Source organism: Anabrus simplex, chromosome 8 (assembly GCF_040414725.1).
Source record: "Anabrus simplex isolate iqAnaSimp1 chromosome 8, ASM4041472v1, whole genome shotgun sequence".
NCBI classification, from domain to species: Eukaryota; Metazoa; Arthropoda; class Insecta; order Orthoptera; family Tettigoniidae; genus Anabrus; species Anabrus simplex.
The window spans coordinates 10,833,671-10,860,965 of NC_090272.1; the positions used below are offsets into that span (position 1 = coordinate 10,833,671).

The following is a 27,295-nucleotide window of genomic DNA, read 5'->3' on the forward strand; positions in this document are numbered from 1 at the left end:
AAAATGTTCGTCCTTTTATTTTGTTCAACAGTTCAATTTTTATAAGTGATAATGTCCTCTAACCAAAGCTTGTTTTAAGATTAAATAAGGCTGATGATGCCCAATAAAAGAAGGGTGAAACATGTCCCTTTAAACCTAGCAATTTCTATGTTCATTTAACCACATAACCGTGGAATTTATGTATTGAATAGATGGGGTAATGAAATTAGAGTTGTATACTTAGTGACACAGCTGTTTTCAATACGGAACAAGGATGAGAATAATGGTTTGTAATTTAGCAATGCTTGTCGATAGATCCAAAAATTATGAAGAAAGTCGCAGATCAAATATATAAATGTATTACGGAGCAAGTTCTTGAGGAGTAGATCGCCACTGTGATTCCAAAAGTTTTGTAAGTTATTAAAACATATGACATAGAGAAAAAATTATTATGAAGAGGAAAAAAATACTAAAAAGAGCAATACTGGAACAGCTGAGGAGCGTAATGACATAGCGTGAGATATATTTGAAGGAAAGAGTTGATAACATATCAAGGAACCTTCTTTTAATCTTTGAATAGCGAGTGGCTATGTACCTAGTTCAATGTGTCACTGCGCCAGTTTTAATTATTAGGCCATTGCTCATTTGTTTTGACGGTTTGTTTGACACATGGTGTGAATGGGCGTGTGAAGACTTTTGTACTCTGATAATATGTCGGAACCTTGTATTAGTCTTTGATTAGTAAGAGAGCCGTGTACATCTCCCAATGTGTCACTGTGCCAGTGTTAGCATAAGGTATGAATGGGCGTATGGAGACTTGTGTAATTTGGTAAATTTCAAAGCCTTCTCTTAGAATGTACATATTTCAATGTGTCACTACACCAATTTTAATTATTATGTCCTTGCTCATTTGTTTGTGATTTGTTTATGGCTGATGATGACATTTAAATGTTGAAACCGGTCCCATATTAAATAAATGTTGTAAATACCATCTATACAACATGTACTTAGTATTGAATAGGTCGAACCTTATAAATAACTCATCTCTGTGATCTCAGTTCATACGGAAACAATAATGACGCTCATATCTTTGGGTAAGAGTTGAGGTCAAACTTAGAATAGCGTAAAAAATAAATTTGAAAGTCAAAGTGGTCAAAATCATTAGAATGTTAATAAATGTAATTCAAATGGGAGATTGAAAAAAGAGGAATGTAGTGAGGAAAGAAAAAGTTGAAGCAGATAAATAATGAATAAAATAAAGGGAAGAATAGGGAAATGAACGAGGAGGTGAAGTAGTTTATGGTGGAAGTGGAAAAAGTTGGTGGGAACTATATAAGGACTGGAATATTGAATTTGGGTTTGTAAATTTAGCATTTTTGAAAAAGCAGATAAGGAAGTCAAGTAACATACTAGGTTTTTCAGAAATGTCATTTAAATTCAAATTGGGATTGAAGTATTTGTCGAGATGAATAAAACAATTTTCAGTAGTGTTTAGAAGGGGGCCCTTGTTAATAACTAAGTATTTTTATGTCTTTATCAGTACTGGTGAAATTATGATTAGAATCTTGTATCTGTTGTCCTACTGCAGAGAATCTGTTGTATTTTATGGCGTTGATGTGTTCAGAGTATATGATATTAAAGTGTCCAATATACGAAGAGCTACAGTGGAGAAAGTAAAGGTGGAAAATGCAGTGGGTTTGGTTTTATCTCTTGTTAATGTGGTTTTGGGGCGGTGTTTGAATTTATTAATAATACAGTTTATGAAAGAGTTATTAAAGCTGTTTAATTTTGCAATGGTACGAATGGTGTTTAATTCCTTATTTAAATCTTTTTTAGACAATGGAATGTTAAATGCGCGAAAAATTAGGGTGTTATAGGAAGCTCGTTTATGTGCTTGTGGGTGTATAGAATCTTGCCGGATAGAAGTTGCTGTTTGAGTTGGTTTTCTGAAAATTTTGTAAAATAAAGAATAAGGATGTCTGGTAATAGTTAAGTCAAGAAAATTAAAGGTTTTGTTATGTTCAGATTGAAGGGTAAATTTGATGTTAGGGCCAATTCATAAAACCAACATTCCGATCCGACCTACCATCAATTACAGATCTAGCCCCTTATACATTTCTAAATTCATCCAAAAAATGTTATTGAAAAATTGTTTTATCTAATAAATCTATCAAAAACACTTCTGAATTAATTGAAAAATTAAAAAATGTTGACTTCCAACCAAATTTCTCTTTGCATTCTTTCGATATTGTAAACATGTACCCCAGTATTACAATTTCCAAATTACTACCCATAACTGATAATAACTTAAATAAATACACTCATCTAAGTAAATTAAAAATTAACGACTGCATGTCCATATTAAAATTAGTAATCAACAATAACTTTTTCACCTTCGATAACACCATTTACCAACAAGATGGTCTAGCCATGGGCTCATCAGCTTCAGGCATCCTAGCTGAAATATTTTTTGATTCTTGGATAATAATAATAATAATAATAATAATAATAATAATAATAATAATAATAATAATAATAATAATAATAATAATAATAATAATAATAATAATAATTTAACATCTTATTTTGGGCTAGGTATGTCGATGTCACTATAGTTATTTTAAATGAAGAATCATCCAGTGCAGACTTCCACTCTTCCTCTTCTTAACAACATTGACCCTAAAATCAAATTTACCCTTCAATCTGAACATAACAAAACCCTTAATTTTCTTGACTTAACTATTACCAGACATCCTTATTTTTTACTTTACAAAATTTTCAGAAAACCACTCAAACAGCAACTTCTATCCGGCAAGATTCTATACACCCACAAGCACATAAACGAGCTTCCTATAACACCCTAATTTTTCGTGCATTTAACACTCCAATGTCTAAAAAAGATTTAAATAAGGAATTAAACACCATTCGTACCACTGCAAAATTAAATGGCTTTAATAATTCTTTCATAAACTGTATTATTAATAAATTCAAACACTGCCCCAAAACCACATTAACAAGAGATAAAACCAAACCCACTGCATTTTCCACCTTTACTTTCTCCCAGAACGCTTATAAAATCACCAAAATTCTTAAAAAACATAACATGAAAATATCTTTTAGAACCAATAACAGAAATCTTGATTTATTACACAACTCTGATTCAATTTATAAATCTAAAATTTTTTTGTGTATAGATTCCAATGCAATAACTGTAGCTCTTTGTATATTGGACACTTTAATATCATATACTCTGAACACATCAACGCCATAAAATACAACAGATTCTCTGCAGTAGGACAACAGATACAAGATTCTAATCATAATTTCACCAGTACTGATAAAGACATAAAAATACTTAAAGTTATTAACAAGGGCCCCCTTCTAAACACTACTGAAAATTGTTTTATTCATCTTGACAAATACTTCAACACCAATTTGAATTTAAATGACATTTCTGAAAAACCTAATATGTTATTTGACTTCCTTATCCACTTTTCAAAAATGCTAAATTTACAAACCCAAATTCAATATTCCAGTCCTTATATAGTTCCCACCAACATTTTCCACTTCCTATAACCCACCCTCCTGATCCACCATAAACTACTTCACCTCCTCGTTCATTTCCCTATTCTTCCCTTTATTTTATTCATAATTTATCTGCTTCAACTTTTTCTTTCCTCACTACATTCCTCTTTTTCCAATCTCCCATTTGAATTAAATTTTCTAACATCTCTAATGATTTTGACCACTCCAACTCTCAAATTTATATTTTACGCTATTCTAAGTTCGACCTCAACTCTTACCTTCAAATATATCTAAAGATAGATGTGTTAGAGAGCACTGTGTGTGAAGAAGTCCAGAATCAAATACGTATCTAAATGTAGCACGGAGTAAATTCTTGAAGAGTTCAGCTGCAGTCCATAACGCACTGTATAATTTTAGGAATTAGCACTGCTTGTCAATAGATCCAAAAAATATGAAACAAGTTGCTATGTCATTACGCTACTTAACTGTTCTAATATTGTGCTTTTTAGTATTTTTTCTCTTCATAATTGTTTTTTCTCCATGTCATATGTTTTAAAAACTTCATTGAACTTGCTTACAAAACTTTTGGAAGCACAGTGGCGATCTGCTCTTCGAGAACTTGCTCCGTGTAATACATTCACATGTATTTGATCTGCAACTTTCTCCATAATTTTTGGATCTATTGACAAGCAGTGCTAATTCCTAAAATTATATAGTGCCTCATGGACTGCAGCTGAACTCTTCAAGAATTTACTCCGTGCTACATTTAGATACATATTTGATTCTGGACTTCACACACAGTGCTCTCTAACACATCTAACCTAAGAGACTTTCAGAAGCACAGTGCTGATCTACTCTTTGGGAACTTGCTCCGTAGCACATTTTGGTATTTGATCAGCAACTTCTTCATAATTTTTGGATCTATCGATGGGTAGTGCTATTCCCTAAAATGTTACAGTGTCTGATAAACTGCAATTGAACTCTTCAAGAATTTGCTCAGTACTATATATAGATACGTATTTGATTAGGGACTTCTTCCAGTACATTGCTCTCTAACGCTTATGTCTTACTAATGTTCATGACTGACACGCAGTATCCTTAAAATTGTACAGTTCCTTATAAACTGCAGCTGATAAATACGTGTGTTAGAGTGTTTTATGAACTGCATCTGACAGTATCTGTGCAACTTTCAACGCACAGCACTCCCTAAAGATTTTAGTGCTTCACTATCAGCAACCTACAGAATTCTTAATACTTCACAATTTATTTATCTGTGCATTATTTTCACACTTATTTGTGATCGGCTGATGATGACCAAAAATACTGGTCGAAACCAGTACCAATTTTAATTAAATAGGAATGTAAACTTACATTTCTTATTTTAATAGTATCGAAAGGTTGAACCATTTTATACTTTCTTTTAACTTATTAGTGAACTCACTTCAATACAGAATAATATGAAATTCTTATCTCTTAACCCTCTACTGCATACTGTTGCCATTAGGCAACAAATAACTTTCCACCTGTGTAAATGGATAAATATTATAGACAGAGGTAGTTTTACGGCACACCTTCAACTGTACAGTCAATTAAACACATATCCCAGTGATGCCTTGTTTTTTTTTTTTTTACATAACATAAGACAAAACAGCCCTACAACAAAAGGTACTCCTTCCACCCCGTCGGAAATTTTAACCATCATTGGTTAATTTATTTAATTTATTTGACACGGGGACTGGGGGTGTATGTGTTGTCTTCATCATCATTTCATCCTCATCATGACGTGCAAGTCGCCTAAGGGCGTCAAATAGAAAAACCTGCACCTGGTGAGCCGAACATGTCATTGGACACTCCCGGCACTAAAAGCCATATGCCATTTCAATTTTTATTTTTTTCCCCACGTCCTTACTACAACCCTATCATTCCCAAATGTGATTTTATTTGACAGAAATAAATATCACATAACAACGCGTTCACTTCCTTGTGTAAATTACGTTAAGTCACTGTAAGTCACAACACACAATTATACACACTAACAAGTGACACTACAACACTTGATAGCGGAGTATCCTGAAGTCGATTCTGACAAGTACAGATATCAACAACACTGACTCGTGCACTATAACATATGTTCTCTTGAACTCACCGCCTCACTGACGGCTCGATATATATACTGTTTGATCAACCTTCTAGAATTATAGATTTCTGGAAGGATTCTTACAACACTCTAATGGAACACACTCAAAACATCGATCGACCAGCTAGTCGAATGGAGTACTCCAGTAATGGATCTAACTAGAACTTTCCTTACTGTTTACCAGTACACATGGGAATCTCTCCAATATTCCTACTGTCTCTACATATATCTGGATAATGAACCTTACAGTAAGTTTCCAGAACCCTCCATATATACCAAATTGTAGTAGAATAAATCTAATATACGAACATTAGAGTTTTCTACCGCTTTCGACTATATAGATTTTGAGGTTAAACTTACAACACGTATTTGAGGTTATACAAATTTTATAATACATATATTTACATGGAAACCATGTATTAGTCATATTTAACATTTAATAAAATATAATTTAGCATTTAATAAAATATGACCAAAATATACCAACCACAATAATCAAAGGTTTTACACTAGTTACGATGTCGTACCTACGACAATTATCCCCACTAAAACCTTGAATATCTATCCTGTACATTCCTTACTCTAGGTCTTAAATTATATCTAGGTGTCCTTATATCTATGTCTTCGTCTCTCTTATCCTCACTATTTAATTACACTTAGACTACCTCAATCACACTGTCCTCTTGTTGGCGCTGTTGCAGTACACATTTCGTAGCCTCATAGTTCGATCGGCGGCCACCACCTTTCCGTGGGGGATCTGCTGGGTCTGGCCGACGGTGTCCTTCTTCCCGGTGGCAATGATCCACAGGTCCTCACGTGGCAGTCGAAGCTCCACAACTTCCCCCTCGTTCGCACCTTTCTGTTCTGTCAGGGCCCACGCATCTTCGTAGTCCACCGGTGTGATGCATGGGAGAGGCTCACATGTCGCGGACTTGACCCTGTTACGTCTCCTCTTTTCCCGGGGCGCGGAATTCAATGTTCCTACCGGCATATGGTTTCGTACCGGGACTAGTGTCCTGGTCAGGTGGCACCCTCGTTTGTTGGTTCGGACCCCATTGGTTCTCCATCTCCTTGAAGGGGTCCCCCTGGTGGTGTTGTTGCCATCGCTACAATGATCCCGTCGTCCCGTGGAGTTGCCATCTTCACGACACCGGAGCCGCCATCACTGCTTGCAGGCTTCACCCATCTCTCCAGAGCTGTCGTACTTTCACACATGGCACTCAATTTTTTCACAGGGCCTTGAACTACGGTCTCCACAACCGCAAGCATCACTTCAGACCGCTTCCAGTCCGGTTCGTTGTTGTCCTGCACGTCAGTGAACACCTAGGTTTTGAGAGAGTGCACTTCGTTCCCCAAACAATTGATTTGGTCCTTTATTTCTTGAAATTGGGCCTCAACTTTTTTCAGACTGGGCCTCGATTTTTTCAGACAAGGTCTGAATCAAAGCAGTTAGTTGTGCGAACACAATGCATGCCCGGTCATTGGTTTCTTCCTCCGAGGTGATTTCGAAGTCGAAACTGCCTGGGTCCTCTTCGTTGTCTATCAAATCCTGGCACAGTCTCTCTTGTAAGTCCATTTTGCTTCCAGCCGTCGGTAAACCTCGAGATGCCAGCGCTTTCCGTAAAATCGCCACGGTTATTTGGTTGATCTTCATTGCCAAGTCTCGAAGTGTCCTGTCCTGTCATGGTCGCCAATTTATCGTTCTCAAATGCGATTTTATTTGACGGAAATAAATATCACACGAGAACGCATTCACTTCCTTGTGTAAATTACTTTATTGTCACCGTAAGTGACAACACACAATATTATACACACTAGCAAGTGACACTACAACACTTAATAGCGGAGTACCCTGAAGTCGATTCTGACACGTACAGATATCAACAACACTGACTCGCGCACTATTGTATAACATACACTCTCTTGAACTCGCCGCCTCACTGACTGACGGCTCGATATATATACTGTTCAATCAACTGTCTAGAATTATAGATTTCTGGAAGGGTTCTTACAACACTCTAATGGAACACACTCGAAACATCGATCGACCAGCTAGTCGAATGGAGTACTCCGGTAATGGATCCAGCTAAAACTTTCCTTACTGTTTACCAATACACATGGGAATAAATCAAACATTCCTAATGTCTCTCTACATGTATCTGGATAATAAACCTTACAGTAAGTTTCCAGAACCTTTCACATATGCCAAATTATAGTAGAATAAATCTAATATACGAAGCTTATAGAGTTTTCTACTGCTTTCGACTATATAGATTTTGAGGATAAACAATACATATTTGAGGTTATACAAATTTTATAGTATATATTTACAGGGAAACCCTTTATTAGTCATAGTTAACATTTAATAAAAGAGAATTTAGCATTTACTAATATATGACCAAAATATACCAACCACAATAATTGAAGGTTTTACACCAGTTATGATGTCGTACCTACGACAACCCCTAAATACCCTCATAACCATGTGCACAGATCTGTACCCTTTACTTACATTCCCATTTATGAGATTACCCCAATGAAGATCTTTCCTTATATTAACACCTAGGTACTTACAGTGATCCCCATAAGAAACTTTCACCCCATCAATGCAGTAATTAAAACTGAGAGGACTTTTCCTATTTGTGAAATTCACAACTAGACTTTTAAGCCCATTTATCATCATATCATTGCCTGCTGTTCATCTCACAACATTATCAAAGTCATTTTGCAGTTGCTCACAATCTTGTAACTTATTACTCTATATACAATAACATCATCCACAAAAAGCCTTATCTCTGATACCACTTCTGTGCTCATATATATAAGAAAACATAAAGGTCCAAATATACTGCCTTGAGGAATTCCCCTCTTAATTATTACAGGGTCAGGTAAAAGCTTCACCTACTCTAATTTTCTGAGATCTATTTTCTAGAAATACAGCAACCCATTCAGTCACACTTTTGTCTAGTCCAACTGCACTCATTTTTTCCAGTAGTCTTCCATGATCCACCCTACCACATGCCTTAGACAGGTTATTACAGAACTATCGATCGATTGATGTTTGTTGTTTAAAGGGGCCTAACATCAAGGTCAACGGCCCCTAATGGTATGAAATGATAAGAAATGAAATGACAACTTAAAAGTCCAAAATCCTTCACTGACCAGAATTCAATGCATGAGGACGAAGAATGAATGGATGGATATGAATTTAAAACGATCAGTGGATCCGACCCACAGTGCCTCACATGCACAGGAGCTGGCACAGAACAATACTGACCAAGGGACTGCTTCTATAGCACGAGGCTGAATCGATTATGTTTATAGACGAAACGGGTCCAAAGTCCAGGTCATCAGCCCCTCATAATGGTATTTATCGCTAGGAAAGTAGAACCATGCTATGTGTAATGTTGCGGTACTAATAAAAAGTAACGGAGACTCGCGGTATTCCACACATTATGGTACTATTCACAAGTAGTGTAATGTACACATGTAACACAGACTTATGGTGTGATATAGATGTTGATTCCCATAGGGAATCTGAAATATTTGTTCCGAATGAGTAAATTTATAATACCAATATAAATGGTCCGTTATTGGACATTATAAATTTTCCAGCTAACTCATTCCTGGTTGCCAGCGTTTCGCCCTCGTGTGCTAGGCTGGGCTCATCAGTTGGTACCTAGCACACCTACCAAGACGCTGGCTAGCCAGCGACCTATGGTGTTTCGCACATTGCAGTGCTATTTGCAGGCAACGCAAACCTATGGCGTTCCTCACATAGATGGACTAACCACAGGGACTCGTACTATCCTGTGGAATTCCTCACACAGTCGGAACTGAGCATAGGTAAGACAGAACCATGGTGTCGCTCATATAGGGGCACGAATCACAGGTACTGTTGGACCCTCCTGATTCACACACTATCGCTACTTATCACAAACCTATTGCGTACCTAACATAGTGGTACTATGCGCAAGTAAATGTGACCCATGGTGTTCCCTGCATGATGGTACTAATTACAAGTAGTTTCATGGTTCTAATTGGATCATCCCTTGGTTGCCCTTTTTAGTCGCCTCTTACGACAGGCAAGGGATACCATGGGTGAATTCTTAGTCTGCATTCCCCACCCACAGGGTGTGTGTGTTTGGTCCGCGAGAGGTATTTTATTTCCCTCAAGTCCGCCAGCAAGCCGGTTAGGACCCCCCTATCCGCCACCTGGGACGCGCCACGTGGGAGTATCACCTCTCCCCCTGCTACACCTGCGTAACAGGTTCGTGGCAATATGATAGAAAATATGGTAGAGAACCATAAAGGGTTGAATAAGAATATTAAATTATTGAAGAATAACATAGATAATAATAATGTTGTTGTGACAGAAGCTGATAAAGGTAATACTACTGTGCTGATAGGAAGACAAGATTTTATTGGAAAGACTAAGAATTTTCTAACTAGCAATAATTTTGAATTGATAAAAAGAGATCCCATATCATCTATGCAGGAAAAACTTAAGCAAATTCTCAATAACATAACTTTTTTATTAGACTCCAGAGATACTAACTGTCTAGTTAACACGAGCCCAGAAATACCTACTTTACGAGCACTACTAAAAATTCATAAATAAGTATTTCCTATTAGACCAATAGTTAATTTTAGAAATAGTCCGGTATATAAGACGGCCAATTTCATACAAAGATTTTTAAAAGAACACTATAAATTTAATAGCCAGATGCACCTAATTAATACCACTGACTTTTGTAACAGAATTAAAAACATTGAGCTAACAGGCTATTACACAATACATAGTTTGGATATCAAAGATATGTACTCCAACATTCCTATCGTAGATACTATAAAAATAGTAAGAAAGAATTTAATGCAACACAGAAAATTAAGTAAGGTGGAAACTGAAGAATTTTTAACATTACTAGAATTTACGTTGGAAAATAACTATTTTGTTTTTGACAACAAAATTTACAAACTGTCTAAAGGCCTAGCAATGGGTTCGCCGGCTTCAGGTATTTTAGCAAACATATTCATGGATTACATGGAATATAATAAAATAGTGGATAAAATAGATGGATTGATTACATGGTTGAGATACGATGATATATTTGTTATTATCGATGAACAAAAGGTTAAACCTGATGGTGTATTAGAGTATTTTAATACTTTGGATAAGCAAGTGCATTTTACGATGGAATCTGAAAATGATAGGACTTCAAATTATTTAGATTTAACAATTACTAGAAATTCTGGTCATTTCAATTTTCAAATTTTCAGAAAAGCTACTCAAACAGATACTATTATCAAAAACGACTCCAATCATCCACGTCAATATAAAAAGGCAACATTTTACAGTTTAATTAATAGAGCTAAGAACATACCTAAGAAGAATTATAATAGAGAGATAAATATAATCCATCAAATTGCTCGTAGCAACGGATATTCCAAAAGATTTATTAATAGAATGATAAAGAAAGTGAAAAATGAACCAAAAACAACTTTAATTAAAGAGCGAAAAGAGAAAAATAAATCTGCAGGTCTAACTCTTATCAACTGGCCAAAATTTTCAGGAAAAAGAACATCAACGTCGCATTCAAAACAGATAATAATACTAAGATCATTTTCTATTCAGATAAGATTGAGAATAAATGTATATTTAATAAATCAGGAATTTACAAATTAACATCCCAAACATGTAAACAACAATACACAGGACTGTCTGGAAGAAGTTTGGCTATAAGGTACAAAGAACATGTTAATGCAGTCAAACATAAAAGATATTCGGCAATGGGAGAAAATATGGTTGAAAAGAATCATAAATTTACAGACATTTCTAATGACATGAAATTATTACATTCGGCCAGAAGGGGAAAATTAATTACTGTTTTGGAAAGTTTAGAAATTTATCTTTCACAAAAAAAATTAATTTTGAATCAAGTTTAAAGGAGAGAAGTGCAGAGGATAACCCACAGTATAGACTAGCATATGATCATTTAAGGAACAAAAAGAAGGAAAAAAAGAAAAACTTTAAGATCTTAAATTTATATAAGTATTCCAATTAAAGTTCAACAAAATTTTATGTATTGTTCATTTTAATAATATTTCATAAGTTTTCTTTATTCATTGATATGGTGTATCAGGACACAATACTTTTGAATTGTAAAAACTAAAGATTGTGTTATATTGTTTTATTCTTTGAACTGACCAATGATGAAGGGAATGGTTGACTTCCCGAAACATGTATGCTTAAATAAATACTTTTCTTTCATTAATAAGTGTATTGACAAAGCAGATTCAAATAAAACAATTTTAAATACTCAAGGACTTATCCGTATGGGAAGCAGTCAATGGTATGGTACAAAATCACTTACAAGAAGCGGCAAAGTTAGGCCTAAAATCCCACACACTGCACCGGCAAAAGTGTCCAACATTCTTATATTTGGTGATAGCCAGTCGAGGGGAATTGCGGAGAAAATGAACAATGAAGATATTGCGGCATCGGCCGCCATCTATCCTGGGGGCCCAATCAAGAAGGTATTGGAAAACACCGAACAGGGAGCAAGAAATCTCAGAAGTCACGATGCAGTAGTGATCATCAGCGGGACGAATCACGTAGTTCACAATGACGCTAAGAATGTCATTTCTCAACTTAAATGTACACTAGGTAAGCTGACTCACACTAACATCTTTGTAGTGAATGTGCCACACAGCCATGATTTGATTAGAGACTTGTGTGAACATTGAAGTGGACAACGTTAATACAGATATAGTTAAAATTTGTAAACATTTTCGTAATACACAGGTAATTGATAGCAGCAGTTACGAGAGACACTGTTACGCAAAGCATGGCCTTCATCTAAACAATTCAGGTAAACGAAAGATAGCAAATATTGTCCTAGAGTTTATTAATCTTAAGATATGTACTGTAAAAAAGGCAACTCCCTTGAGTTATAATACTGACCAGGAAAACTAGTCGAAAGAGCCAGCGGTACTTCAAGCTGGCTCAGTCAACTAGAAAATGAAACTCGGAAAAGTAAGGAATTTCAAGCTACCCAATTGCAACAGTCAAGTTTTAGGGAGGAAGGTGGTCTGAGATTACTCTTGGTAAACTGTCAGAGTGTAGTAAATAAACAATTGAAATTCGGTACATTGATGGAATCTTATGAGACTGATGTGGTGATAGGAGTGGAATCGTGGTTGAGAGAAGGGGTGGGTAATAGAGAAGTATTTCCAGAAGGGTACACAGTCTATCGTAGAGACCGAAGAGATAAAAAGGGTGCGGGGGGGTGTTTATTCTGGTGCAGGAAACTTATTGTTCTCATGAATGGTTTACCGATGAAAGGGATGAAATATTAGGAATAAAATTAGTTTGTCATAATATGAAGGAGGTGGGAATTATAGGAACATACATGCCTGGAAGAGAGAAAAGAGACATGGAAATATTTGAGAAAATAATAGATTATACTCAAAAAAACAATAATAATGATATGGTAATAATTGGGGGAGATCTAAACTTGCCTGAAGTTGAATGGAATGGAGCTGCAAATGAAGCCCATGAACAGAAACTGGCAAATAAGTTAATTTGGGAGGGAGGACTTACACAAGTAGTACAAAAACCATGGGAAATTGTTGATAAAACTGGGGTAATTGAAGGAATAGGTGACCATAAGGCAGTAATAATGGATGTAGGACTAGTACCAAAAAGGCTTAATAAGAGGGTCACACAAGACAAGAAATTGTACAGAAAAACTAAAGTTGAAGAATTAGGGACTTACCTTAAATCACAATTCAGTTGTTGGATAAGTGAAGGGAGTAATGTGGATACACTTTGGGCTAAATTTAAAGGAATCATTTGGGAAGGAGAGAAGAGATTTGTACCTGTAGGGTAAAATGACCTCAGACCCAGTTTATTATACAACGGAAATAAGAAAATTAAAAAGAAAATGTAGAATAGTAAACAGGAAAATCAAAGAGGGTCGGAAGAGTAGAGAAACTAGAAAACAGCTAATGAGGGAACTGAATAGAGTGAAAAAGGAAGCAAAAGATAATTATGTGAATGGCATACTTCAAGAGGGTAATGACCACAAAGGGAAATGGAAAAAGTTGTATTCATATATCAGGAATCAAAAAGGAAAAGGAATCCAAATTCCTACAATGGTGGGAGAAGGGGGTGAACACTATTTAACAGATACTGAGAAAGCAAACCTCTTTAATAGGGAATTCAGAGATTCAGTAGATGATTGTCAGGGGTTGGAAACCAAAACAGAAGATACAGAGGGAGAGACACAGAGGGAAACAAGAAGCTTCTCATTCACAAATGAAGATATTTTCAGAGAAATCCAACTGCTTCAGCAAGGAAAAGCAGCAGGAAGTGATCAAATTACTGGGGAGGTGCTAAAGACAATGGGGTGGTACATAGTGCCTTTCTCTTTGACTGTTGTTGTTGTTTGAGTCATCATTCCATAGACTGGTTTTATGCAGCTCTCCATGCCACCCTATCCCTTGCAAACCTTTTCATTTCTACGTAACAATTGCATCCTACATCTGCTCTAATCTGCTTGTCATATTCATACCTTAGTCTACCCCTACCGTTCTTACCACCTACACTTCCTTAAAAAACCAACTGAACAATTTCTGGGTGTCTTAAGATGTGTCCTATCATTCTATCTCTTCTTCTCGTCAAATTTAGCCAATTGATATAGATGTTGATTCCCATAGGGAATCTATATCATCTGATGGCCAAGCAGGCATCAATTTTTTAGTGATGAGACAAAGTCTCTTAGTGCATTGGCACTGCCGGTGGCTCCAGTTAGCCTACGCAGTGGCCTCCACGGTATGCACTAGCCAGCGTATTGGTAAGTGTGCTAGGTACCAACTGATGAGCCCACCCTAGCACATGAGGGCAAAACGCTGGCAACCAAGAATGAGCTAGCTGGAAAATTTATAATGTCCAATAACGGACCATTTATATTGGTATTATAAATTTAGCCAAATCGATCTCCTCTCACCAATTTGATTCAGTATCTCTTCATTCGTCATTCAATCTATCCATCTCACCTTCAGCATTCTTCTGTAACACCACATTTCAAAAGCTTCTATTATCTTTCTTTCTGAGCTAGTTATCGTCCATGTTTCACTTCCATACAATGCCATGCTCCACACAAAAGTCTTCAAAAAAATCTTTCTAATTCCGATATCAGTGTTTGAAGTGAGCAAATTTCTTTTCTTAAGAAAGCTCTTCCTTGCTTGTGCTAGTCTGCATTTTATGTCCTCCTTACTTCTGCCATCGTTAGTTATTTTACTACCCAAGTAACAATATTCATCTACTTCCTTTAAGACTTCATTTCCTAATCTAATATTTCCTACATCACCTACCTTCGTTCGACTGCACTCCATTACTTTTGTTTTGGACTTATTTTCATCTTGTACTCCTTACATAAGACTTCATCTATTCCATTCAGCAACTTCTCGAGATCTTCTGCAGTCTCAGATAAAATAACAATATCATCGGCAAATCTCAAGGTTTTGATTTCCTCTCCTTGGACTGTGATTCCCTTTCCAAATTTCTCTTTGATTTCCTTTACTGCCTGTTCTATGTAAACATTGAAAAGGAGAGGGGACAAACTGCAGCCTTGCCTCACTCCTTTCTGGATTGCTGCTTCTTTTTCAAAGCCCTCGATTCTTATAACTGCAGACTGATTTTTATAAAGATTGTAGATAATTCTTTGTTCTCGGTATCTGATCCCTACCATCTTCAAAATCATAAATAGCTTGGTCCAATCAACATTATCGAATGCCTTTTCTAGATCTACGAATGCCATGTACGTGGGCTTGTCCTTCTTCATTTGATCCTCTAAGATAAGACGTAAAGTCAGAATTGCTTCACGTGTTCCTACATTTCTTCTGAAGCCAAATTGATCTTCTCCCAACTCAGCTTCAACTTGTTTTTCCATTCCTCTGTAAATAATGTGTGTTAAAATTTTGCAGGCATGAGATATTAAACTAATGGTGCAGTAGTTTTCACACCTGTCAGCACCAGCTTTCTTGGGAATAGGTATAACAACATTCTGCTGAAAATCGGATGGGAATTCCCCTGTCTCATACATCCTGCACACTAAATGAAATAACCTAAGGCAGTCAGTAATTCAGAGGGAATGTCATCAATTCCAGGTGCCTTGTTCCTATTTAGGTCACTCACAGCTCTGTCAAACTCTGACCTCAAAATTGGGTCTCCCATTTCATCAGCATCAAGAGCCTCTTCATGTTCCAGACCCAAATTATCTACATCTTTACCTTGATACAACTGTTGGATATGCTCCTGCCATCTTTTTGCTTTGTCTTCTTTCCTAGAAGTGGCTTTCCATCTGAGCTCTTAATATTCATACACCTAGATTTCCTTTCTCCAAAGGTTTCCTGGATTTTCCTATATGCAGCATCTACCTGTTCCAGGACCATACAGCCTTTGACATCCTTGCAGTTCTCCTTCAGCCATTCTTCCTTAGCTAAATAATAGTATAATACCAAAGGAATGGAAGGAATCTATAATAATACCAATTTATAAAGGAAAGGGTGATAAAAGGAAACCAGAGAACTACAGACCAATCAGCCTGACCAGTATAGTTTGTAAAATACTGGAGAGTTTAATATCAAAGGACATCAGAGGGATATGTGATGATAAAAATTGGTTCATGAGGAGCCAGTATGGATTTAGAAAGAAATTTTCTTGTGGGGCACAACTGGAGGGATTTCAGCAGGACATATCAGATCAGTTGGATTCAGGAGGCCAGTTAGATTCCATAGCCTCTGATAGAGTGGAACATGAAATATTATTAAAGAAATTGGAGGGAATAGGATTGGACGTAAGGGTTACATGCTGGATAAAAACATTTCTAAATTCAAGGGTTCAGAAAGTCAAAGTAGGAAATAATGTATCGCAGGAAGAGAAAGTTTGGAAGGGAATTGCACAGGGTAGTATAATCGGTCCGTTACTTTTCTTAATATACGTAAATGATTTAGGGAATAATATAACATCAAAAATAATATTGTATGCAGATGACATAATTGTTTATAGGGAAATAAATAACATTGACGATTGTTCAGAATTACAAAGGGACCTTGAGAGTATCCAACAATGGGTTGAAGAGAATAATATGAAGGTTAATGGAGGCAAATCAACTGTTACAACATTTACAAACAGGAGCTTTAAAACTGAATTTGAATATACTTTGAATGAGGTAGTTATCCCAAAAGATGGCAAGTGCAAATACTTAGGTGTGAGATTTGAAAGTAATTTGCACTGGAAGGGTCATGTGGATGACATTGTTGGGAAAGCATACAGATCGTTACATGTGATAATGAGGCTACTTAAAGGATGCAACAAAGAATTAAAATAGAAAAGTTACTTAAGTATGGTTCGTCCATTATTGGAATATGCAAACAGTGTTTGGGATCCTCACCAAGAGTACCTAATAAAAGAAATAGATAGTGTGCACAGGAAAGCTGCAAGATTTGTAACAGGGGATTTCAGGAGAAAGAGTAGTGTATCAAAAATGTTAAAGGAACTTGGGTGGGAAACTTTAAATAAGAGAAGGGAGAAAACTAGACTTATAGGATTATATAGAGCCTATACAGGAGACGAAGCATGGGGAGATATACATGAGAGGCTTCAGTTGGAAAATAATTATACCGGCAGGACTGACCACACACATATAAAATTAGAAAGAATTTTAGCAGAAGCGATTAGGGTAAATTTTCATTCATTGGGAAGGGTGTGAAGGAGTGGAACAGTTTACCAGGGGTAGTGTTTGATCCTTTTCCAAAATCTGTACAGATATTCAAGAAGAGAATAAACAGCAACAGAGATAAATGAAATGTTAGAGGGCATTCGACCAGTGCAGGTTAATGTAAATTAAAAAAATGTGTGTGAATAAATTAATTCCATCCCCTGGTCTAAGGAGTTTGGACAGCCAAAGTAGGGGACTGCCTGTAGGGGTGAAGTACAGTGGGGACTTCGAGGGCGCTGGGACCGCTACGGTAGCTGTGAAGGCCCTTCAGGAACTCTGAAAAGTGGTGGCAAAAGGGGCTCTGGTTAAGATGCAGCAGGTCGTTATGCTACTTAGGTTCCAGTATGGGTAAAAAGATAAATAGGTAAATAAATGCAATGTAAATTTTAATCTTATACCAGTTGTATAGTATCATATGGAGTAATTCCACAAACTGTATATCAGTTGACTATATTTATAAGTAGTACAGGCGATATTATAAGTAGAATTTTGTAAACAATATAAATTTATTAAGGATGAGCTGTGTGTTTAATAGAAAAAAATGTTAGCGTGTATTGTATAACATTGTATTATAGGAAAATTTTCTTCTCTTGTTAATTTAATAGTTAGTGATTGACAATAATGTATTTTAGTGTACCATTTGCCACCGAGGTAGACACCTCATTTGCAAATAAAGAGATTTTGATTTGATTTTAAATAGTTCTGTAATACATTCAGACTAGTCAACATGGATCAAACAATCATATTAACCATATCTCCATCACGAACGCCTGGTTACACCAATGGCAGCAGTCTTCTGTTCCCAATCAACATCTTGTGACTCTACCTCATGTTCAACCTCCTGGATTCCATCTACCCAGACGTCAATGGAAGACTCTAAACAGGATAAGAGTCAATCAAGGAAGATGCGGCTATACGCTTTATAAATGGGGCTGGCAGAAGTCTTCTGGGTGTGATTGTGGAGCTACCTCACAGACCATCCACCACGTAATTGCCGAGTGTCCACGGAGAGCATTTCAAGGTCCTTTGGAGGACATTCATAACGCAACTGAGGAGGCCTTGAAATGGATCAATGGACTTGATTTGGAACTATAGGCTTCTGCTTGTATATACTGTGTATATATTGTATACTTATTTATATAATCTATCTGTGCACATCATACGATAAATAAATAATAATGGTTAAGTTTATCAACAATTAGACATGTTATTCGCAATACAGTCCATTTAACCTCCTGGATCCAACATACCTGCTATATCTTGCTGGAATCCTACAAGTTGAGCTTCAGTGGAATTACCTTTCCCAAACATGAACTGCCGCCGCCTTCTTCTTTTATGACCGCATAGGATCACTTTAGTCAGTCCATCGTTCAGGTCTCTTTGGAGGGATTGTTCAGGCTTTACAGTCCTCCCAGTACTTCTTCAGATGCTCCGATCTTCGTGCCCTTTCCTCGGTTGAAAATATGCGTGTTGTTGGTTTGTTTCGTGTAAGGGTAAAGTATTGAGTTTTGTATTCAGTCTTATTTGTGGTATCTTCTGTTGTAAGGCCTATTTCCTTCAGATACTCTCTTACTTCTCTGATCCATTTACATCCTGTTGTGGTATTTTTTGAGACGAGATTGTGATGTACTAGCTGTTTCGGAAGTCTCAAAACCTGCGTCCTCATGATATGTCCAAAGAATCCCAGTCTCCTCTTACACATAGTATCTGTAATGGGTTCTAGCTCTTTATATACGACTTTGTTACGTATTATCCGCCACTGTCCATCTTTCTGGTATTTTTTGTTGATGCAGGTTCTTCCAATCCTCCTTTCAATTTTCTGAAGTCTGTCAGTCTTTGATTGTTTATTCAGGTGAAAAAGTGTTCCTGCTGCATATGTAGCTTCCAGTTTCATAACTGTGTTGTAGTGTTTTATTTTTGCAATTATTGATAAGCATTTCTTTGTGTAGATATCCCATGTTAATTTTTGTGCTTCAGTTAATCTATTTGTTCTTGTTTGGAATGAGATTTTTCATTTAGGTTATGTGTTATTAGTTCTCCAAGATATTTAAATTGAGTTACCATTTTGATTTTATTACCATTTATGGTAACTTCTGTTAATTGTGTTGGTTTTTAGGGCATAATTTCTGTTTTTTCAAATGATATTTTGAGACCAATTTTATTTGCAATGTTTTGAAGTTCTGACATCTGGGTTTTTGCCTCTTTTATGTCCACTGCTAGTAATGCGGAATCATCGGCAAAACCCAGGCAATTTGTTTTCATTTTTCGGCCGATCTTTATATTTGGGGGACATTTCCTAAACCATTCCCTCATTACCATTTCTAGAGCACAATTAAATAACAGTGGTGAGTGCCCATCTCCTTGTCGTAGTCCAGTTTTAATTTCATATGACTCTGATGGTTCACCCCTAAACTTAACTTTTGATTTGGTGTTAGGGAGAGTCAATTTTATGTTTATTAATTTGGGGTGTAGACCAAGGTGTCTTAAAATTTTAAACAGAGATTCTCTATGGATACAATCATAAGCTTTCTTGAAATCAACAAATGTTATCACCATATTTCTGTTTCTTCTCCTGTTATAGTCCATTATCAACTTAAGACTCATGATATGATCCGGAAAGCTCCTCCAGGGTCTGAAACCTCCTTGATATTTTCCCATTTCTTTCTCAAGTTGTAAACTTAACCTATTCAGGATGATTATTGAAAATTTTTTGTATGTTATGTCTAGTAGCGAGATTCCCCTGTAGTTATTAGAATGGGTTTTGTCTCCTTTTTCGTGCAGTGGGTGAATGAGGGCTGTTGTTCAATGATCTAGCATTTCTTCTTTAATCCAGATAGAGACAAGTTGTTGATGGAGGGCAACTTTTGCTGATCTCCCTGCACATTTCCAGATTTCCTCAAAGGTCTGATCTCCTGGTGCTTTGTAGTTTTTTAATTTATTCAGTGCTTGATAGTCTGCCTTTATTGTGGGAGGACTGATGTTCTCTGGTGGTGTTGTTATTGGAGTTTTGCTGTCCGAATGAAGGAGTTCTGTAGGTTCCTCACAATTTAGAAGCTTCTTGAAATATTTAGCCAGAATTTCTGCACTGTTTTTATTGTTATGAGCCTGCTTATCATTTTCATCCTTCAACAGTACGGTCGGGGTTTATATTTTTGGAGCTGTTTCCTGACGGTTTTGTAGTAGTCCCTTGATTGAGTTCTATTGAATTCTTCTTCAATTAATTGCAGTGTGTCCTTATGATGCTGTCTTTTTTTCTTCTTAAGACTTGGGTAGTTTCTTTTCTCAGTTTTACTAAGTTTTGATAGGATATTTCTGATTTTTGGGACTGATGTAATAGATCTTCCTTTGTGCACGGTGATGGTAAATGCCAAGAAAATAGACGATGTTCTTCATCCTGTAGTAGTCCACAATCACAGGACATGTCTCACTGTACATAACTGCACTTAACCAGGTTAGACTTGCCAATTATGCTTGCCATCATGTTATACTTAGCTGACTTTTGCTAGATTCAATTTCCTAGTAAGTTCCTTCAATTTCTCTTTAATTCCACAACCATTTCTAAATCTATTTCTTTCCAATCTGCACCTCCTAAGTCTCTTTATTTCTCTGTTATAATAAAGTTGGTCTTCACCACCTTTAAAGGTACGTACCTGTTTTCACATTCCTGAATAACTGCTTTAAACCCATCCCAGAGTCTGTTTACATTTTTATTTACCGTTTTCCACCGATCATAGTTACTTCTTAAAAACTCCCTCATGCCTGCTTTATCAGCCACATGGTACTGCCTAATAGTCCTAATTTTAATACCTTCCTTTCTTCCACATTTATTTTTAACTACCACAAAATCAGCTTTGTGATCACTAATACCATCTATTACTTCAGTTCCTCTATGGAGCTCATCTGGTTTTACCATCACCATATCCAGAATATTCTTCCCTGTAGTTGGTTCCATCATTTTCTGACTCAGATGCCCTTCCTATATTAACTTATTTGCCATTTGTTGGTCATGCTTCCTGTCGTTCGCATTACCTTCCCAATTGACATTTGGTAAATTGAGTACACCTGCTACAATCACGTTCCTTTCCTTTCGTTTCCCACATAGCTGATTATCTTATCAAATAATTCTGAATCAGCATCAGCGCTACCCTTCCCCGTTCTGTACACTCCAAAGACATCAAGTTGCCTATTATCTTTAGAGATAAGCCTTACACCTAGAATTTCTTGTTTGTCATCTTTAACTTCTTTGTAGCTTACAAATTCTTCTTTCACCAGATTGAATACTCCCCCTCCTACCAGTCCCAACCTATACACACACCTATATACACACTCCAGTTCTGTGAGAAAATTTCTGCATCCAACATATCATTTCTCAGCCATGAATCAACTCTTATTACAATATTTGGTAAGTAGTAAGGGTGAAGTGAAATTCGCGCACTCGGGCGTCGCAGTGCGACTCCTCACATGCCAGCAATAAAAAAATGTCTCTCACAAAAGATTGTCCTGCGAGTATATCCGACAGAAAAAGAACGTTGAAGAGTGGCAATCTGGCAACACTGTAACTACATGTATGGTAACTACCTCTGTCAGCACGTATAAGTCGTGCTGTACAGTTGGTACAGTGGATAGAGTTTTGGGTTAGCATGCAGAAGATCGCGGGTTCGATCCTGGGTTGAGGCGCTTTTTTTATTTGCTAATTTCCATTGGACATTACACATAGGAATACAGTAAGACACCGTACCTTAGGTCATATGTATCCTACATTTACAAAATTTTGTAATGCTGAACATGTTATAACGCATCTAGTAGATGAAGTGGTGCGAATAAATTCACGCCCACGACGTGGAAAGGGCGTCTTTCAAAGCTGACCAATGAAAACGAATGTTCGTCCATTTCTAGAATCGTAGTATGTAAGTGCAAATAGTTTCTAGAGGACCCGCTGCAATCGCTGTTGACGATTAAGATGCCAGATACCATACCACCTGGACTACATTTACGAAATAAAAAACATACACCTCAACCCAGGATCGACCCCTCAACCTCCTGCATGCCTACCCAAAATTCTATTCACTGCACCAACTGTACAGCATGGCTAATATGTGCTGACAGAGGTAGTTACCCTACATATGGTTACAGTGTTGCCAGATTGCCACTCTTCGACGACCTTTTTCTCCCAGATATACTCGCAGGACGAACTTTTGTGAGAGAATTTTTTTATTGCTGGCATGTGAGGAGTCGCACTGCGACGCCCGAGTGCGTGAATTTCGCTTCACCCTGTATATATATAAATTATTAATTTTATTCCTTTCTTTACAATACTTCTACAGTTGAGCACTAACATTTTTATGTCATCCATACTTGACTTCCAGTTCCCTGTTCCCTTATCACCGCTCCCTAGGCCACCCCGTTTCCCTGAATGTAACTCCCTATAACCCTTCTCAACAAATTTCCTAACTTATACGTACCACTGCAGTTTAACTGAAGACCATCTGAGCGCAGATCGTAATCTCCTACCCACCCATTAGGATCTAGAAATCTCACTCCTAGTTTCCCACATACCCACTCCACAGTCTCATTTAAATCCCTATCACCTTCCTGTCAGTATCCCTCCTACACAGTATTCCACTGATAACCATCTCTGCTTCCTTAACCCATTGAGCCCTGCGTATTTGTTGGATTGAAACTGCATTGGCGCTGGGATTATTTTGGAGGAAATATAGTGTCGATTCATGTCGTGAGAAATTTCTTACTTACAAGACCATTAAAGATTTAAATATACATGAAAACAAAAGGCTTTCATACCACAAACTGCGGAACAAGGAATACAGTAAAACATTTTATTTTATTAGCATCACGGGTCCGTACTCAGTCCGCCTGCTGAGCTGTAACACGGCCTTCTTTTTGCATTTCCTCTTCGATTTCCACATCTATTTGTTCTTCAGGAGCATTGCTAACACTAATACTAATATTACTACTAATTTCACTGAAAAAATACATTCTTAATCATCATTACTTTCTAAAAGGGGTTATATATCGGTAAATATCAGTTCCATACTGGCAGCCATCTTGTTTACAAGCGAATCTCAAAGTCGAGAGATAGCCCACTTCAAACTAATATTACCAAGCACACTATCGATACATATTAGCAAAGATCATATAACATTGCAAAGAAAGAATCCCTACACAAATTACAAATGCAACCCACTCTGCCATCTCTTGAGGAAAGGTTGAATTACGTAGTAAAATGAGACAACGGAACAGTTCCGTGGTCCGGCATTTGGTCCACCGAGACGAAGCACGGAACGGTTCCGTGGCTCGGGCCCAATGAGTTAAACTTCACCCGTGCTGCATTTACCAGATCCCACACATCCCCAAATATGTTGGTAATTGTCTTACGTTGTTAGTACCAACGTGAAACACTACCATTTTCTCCTTTCCCTCCTCCTTCTCTTCTACTTTCTTCAACATCTGCCTAAACCTAAATCCTAGATAATACTCTACCCTGGTTCACTTTCCTCCACACACTTTCCCCACATGTCTAACAATGGAAAACCTCCATGACCAGAGACTCAACCCTGCCAACCTCATTTGATCCTCTCCCCTCCTAGTCAGCCCTATTTTTCCTGACGGTTGCAGAAGCTACTTCCTCCTCCCTTTTCTCCCATGATCCTGTTCCACCTGTCTTTTCCTATCCTGTACTCTACATTTTCCTTTCCTACCTTTTCCATTTCTCCCACTTCCACACTTCTCAGCAACATTTACCTGTTCCTCATCTTCCCTCTGTTGTTGTACCTGCAGTGACTCGTACCGATTTCTCACAGACACCTGTTCTGAATTCTCATCCTGAATAGAGCCCTTAGCCAGCAATCTCCTTCCCCTTAGAATATTAGACCACCTGTCTCCTTACAATTCCTCCCCTTTCCTTCCCATCCCTCTTTTACACCTACTGTATCCTTCCTTCCTTCCTTCCTTCCTTCCTTCCTTCCTTCCTCCCTCCCTTCCGAAAGAATCCCAATTATCTCCTTCAAAATCTCCAACTCCTCCCTCGTACTCCTTAATGCCTGGCCACAGTTCCTACACTTGCACTCCTTAGGCATTCTTCATGGAAAAATGAAAAGAAGGGAAAATATAATAACTTATGTGCAAAAAAAATGAAAGGAAATAAATATTGTCTAGGATAGTACACATAGATCACACGACAATAAAGTAATTAATATACTACTACACTAAAATACTACTTAGTCATACAATATTTTTATCATAAAACACCCTAACAGCAAAAAAACTGCCGTTAGTTACTGAATACCGAAAGGAATACACAACAATTACACAATTCTGAGCTGCAGTTAAGCCTATCCTAATTACAAAAAAGAATTCTAGTAAGACATTTTCTACAGATACATCTTCTATACTACACTAATATTTTACAATAATAGAGTAAGTACGCTAATTTCTAATAAGATACTACAATACACTACAATAATTTTAAGCTAAGTTCAGACGTATCCTAATTACAATATGTTACTTCTTAGCACAGACAGAAATGAAAATTCCAAGTTTGAAATTTGCAAAAACTACTCAAAGATTACTAACAAAGTTAAATGCATAGACAGATTATTATTAGTGTGGCAGGTGTATTATCAAGAAAGAACAGCAGAATTGCAATTTGGTCATCAAGAAAAGATAGCAGGATTTCATTTTTGTCGGTAATATTTTTGTATGGTGAAAAATGAAGAAATACGAACTCTGGACTCTGCTGGAATTATCTTATGTAATGGCAAGAAATATTAATTTAAATATGTGTGTAATAATTTTTTTTAGGGAATAGGCAAGATATTGAACAGTATGAACATTGCAACATGCAAACAGTGATTTTTTTGTATGTAAGTTTGATGTAATTCTGTATGTCAAAATTGTAATCTGATGTAAAATTTTGTAAGGTGCTTGATTTTGAAGCATCCTATACCACACGCGCGTTTACCGATGTTGAAACAGGTGATTTAATTCCTTTCGCGTCAGTAGGCTAGGAAATGACCGTATACGATCATGCAATTGTATTGGCAATCGGGAATCTAGAGGAATTTGTTTCCCATTGGTCGGTTGTGATCGGGCCGTTTCCGACCTTTCTGCCGGCTTTGGAAAAATTATGCGTGTGCTCGGTATCATTTCCATCTGACCGTCCCCGAGTGCAGATGCGCTCGAAGAGTTCCCCTCGGGAACTTCTACTTTCCCGCGGTAAGTGCTGTTTTCATGTTATTCTCAATGTTTTCTGGTTTCGTTTGATTTAATTTAATTACTGTGGTATTTCGGTATTTCCTTGCTTAATGTCATTTTCCAAGTTTTAAATTTAACGTGTCCGAGTTTGCCCTAGGTACCCGCTGCCATAATTTAAGTTCTATCACTTACTTTCGTTTTAAACTATACATAGTAATATAGCATCACCCTCCTATGTTAAATCAAATTTTCTCCAAGTTACTTAAGTATGTCTTGATTCCGTGTCGTGGAACTGTATTTTGTTAAAGTCTTTGTGCATAAGTATCAGTTGCTATGTCATGACTTGTTTCTTGTAATATTGGTTTTGATTATGTTAATATGATGAGTTTCGAGGTGATGACTGTAAATCTTTTCTCCCCCATAACATTATACGTTCCCATGGACCTCATAGGGCCCCCCGCACGTTTCACAAACCTGTCTTAGTTGTCGTTTTTAGGCCTGTAAGTGTTCCCTTGTATTTGATTTAATTTTGAGTATTGAAAATTATCCGTCACGTTTCCAAGCTTTGATGTGTAATCTCTGCCACTGCGTCATTTTACTATTCCTTTATTCACATTATTTTTATTATTATTTTCGCATTATTATTATTATTATTATTATTATTATTATTATTATTAGTAGTAGTAGTAGTAGTAGTAGTAGTAGTAGTATAGTAGTACTAGTAGTCGTGGTGGTGGTGGTAGTAGTAGTAGTAGTAGTAGCAGTAGTATGTGCAGGCGTAATTGTCCCCCTACGATTACAATTAGTACTATTTTATCCTACTCTGCTCTAATAGATACACACAAAAGATACATGCACAAAGATACATTTGAATATAACAGGCAAGACACTATCCAAATATACTGTATCTACACTAAAATTCTCAACTAAAATATGGTTGTATGATTTTTACAGCTGGTGGATTACTATTATTTTCCCTACTATGCAGGACGGAGAATAAAAGTGAACTTAAATGCTGAGCACCTTCAAATACCACAGAACTGAGCCAGGATCAAACCTGCCAATTTGGGGACAGAAGGCCAGTGCCTAGACCGTTTGAGCCACTCAGCCTGACAAGGTAAGGAAATTATCTGAGGACATGTCTTTGCGACTCTACAGTTATGTGCAAATTAACTGTTGTACTTTTACCTTTTCAGACAATCAGCTAACATAAGAGATGAACATGATGCAACAAAGACTGCAGTTTTTAAAGGTCACCAGGTCATTCAAGCACAAAGTTTGTAAAGAACTGAAAACCTCTCACGGGGATGCATCACATATTGCCTAGCGCACAAAGCATTCATAACACTTGAATAGTACGATGACAGCACAGTTTGTACAGTAGGTAAATGTCTACCCCTTGATACGGGTTCAGAAATGAGGCAAAATCAATGTACTCGTATATGGGGTTATCAACGAGAACATTCAGAACTGCCGGAGAACTCCAGGTATTCAAGGGCACAATCTGCACTATGGTGCATGAGGACATTCAACATAAGTTGCATGATATGAAGAAAGGGCAGTTCTTGTCAGTGCATGCACAACACCTGCTTCCGGTAAAGGAATTAATGAACAAATTGAAACATATGAAAGAGTCTAGGCTAGCCTACTCTGATGA

General features: G+C 37.0%; 1 protein-coding gene across 6 annotated transcripts in view; it reads right to left on the bottom strand.

Moving 5' to 3' along the window:
- Positions 1 to 27,295, bottom strand: part of LOC136879001 (zinc finger protein 665) — a 132,278-nt gene that overhangs the window by 36,718 nt on the left and 68,265 nt on the right. The gene's annotated exons all lie outside the window — the stretch shown is intronic.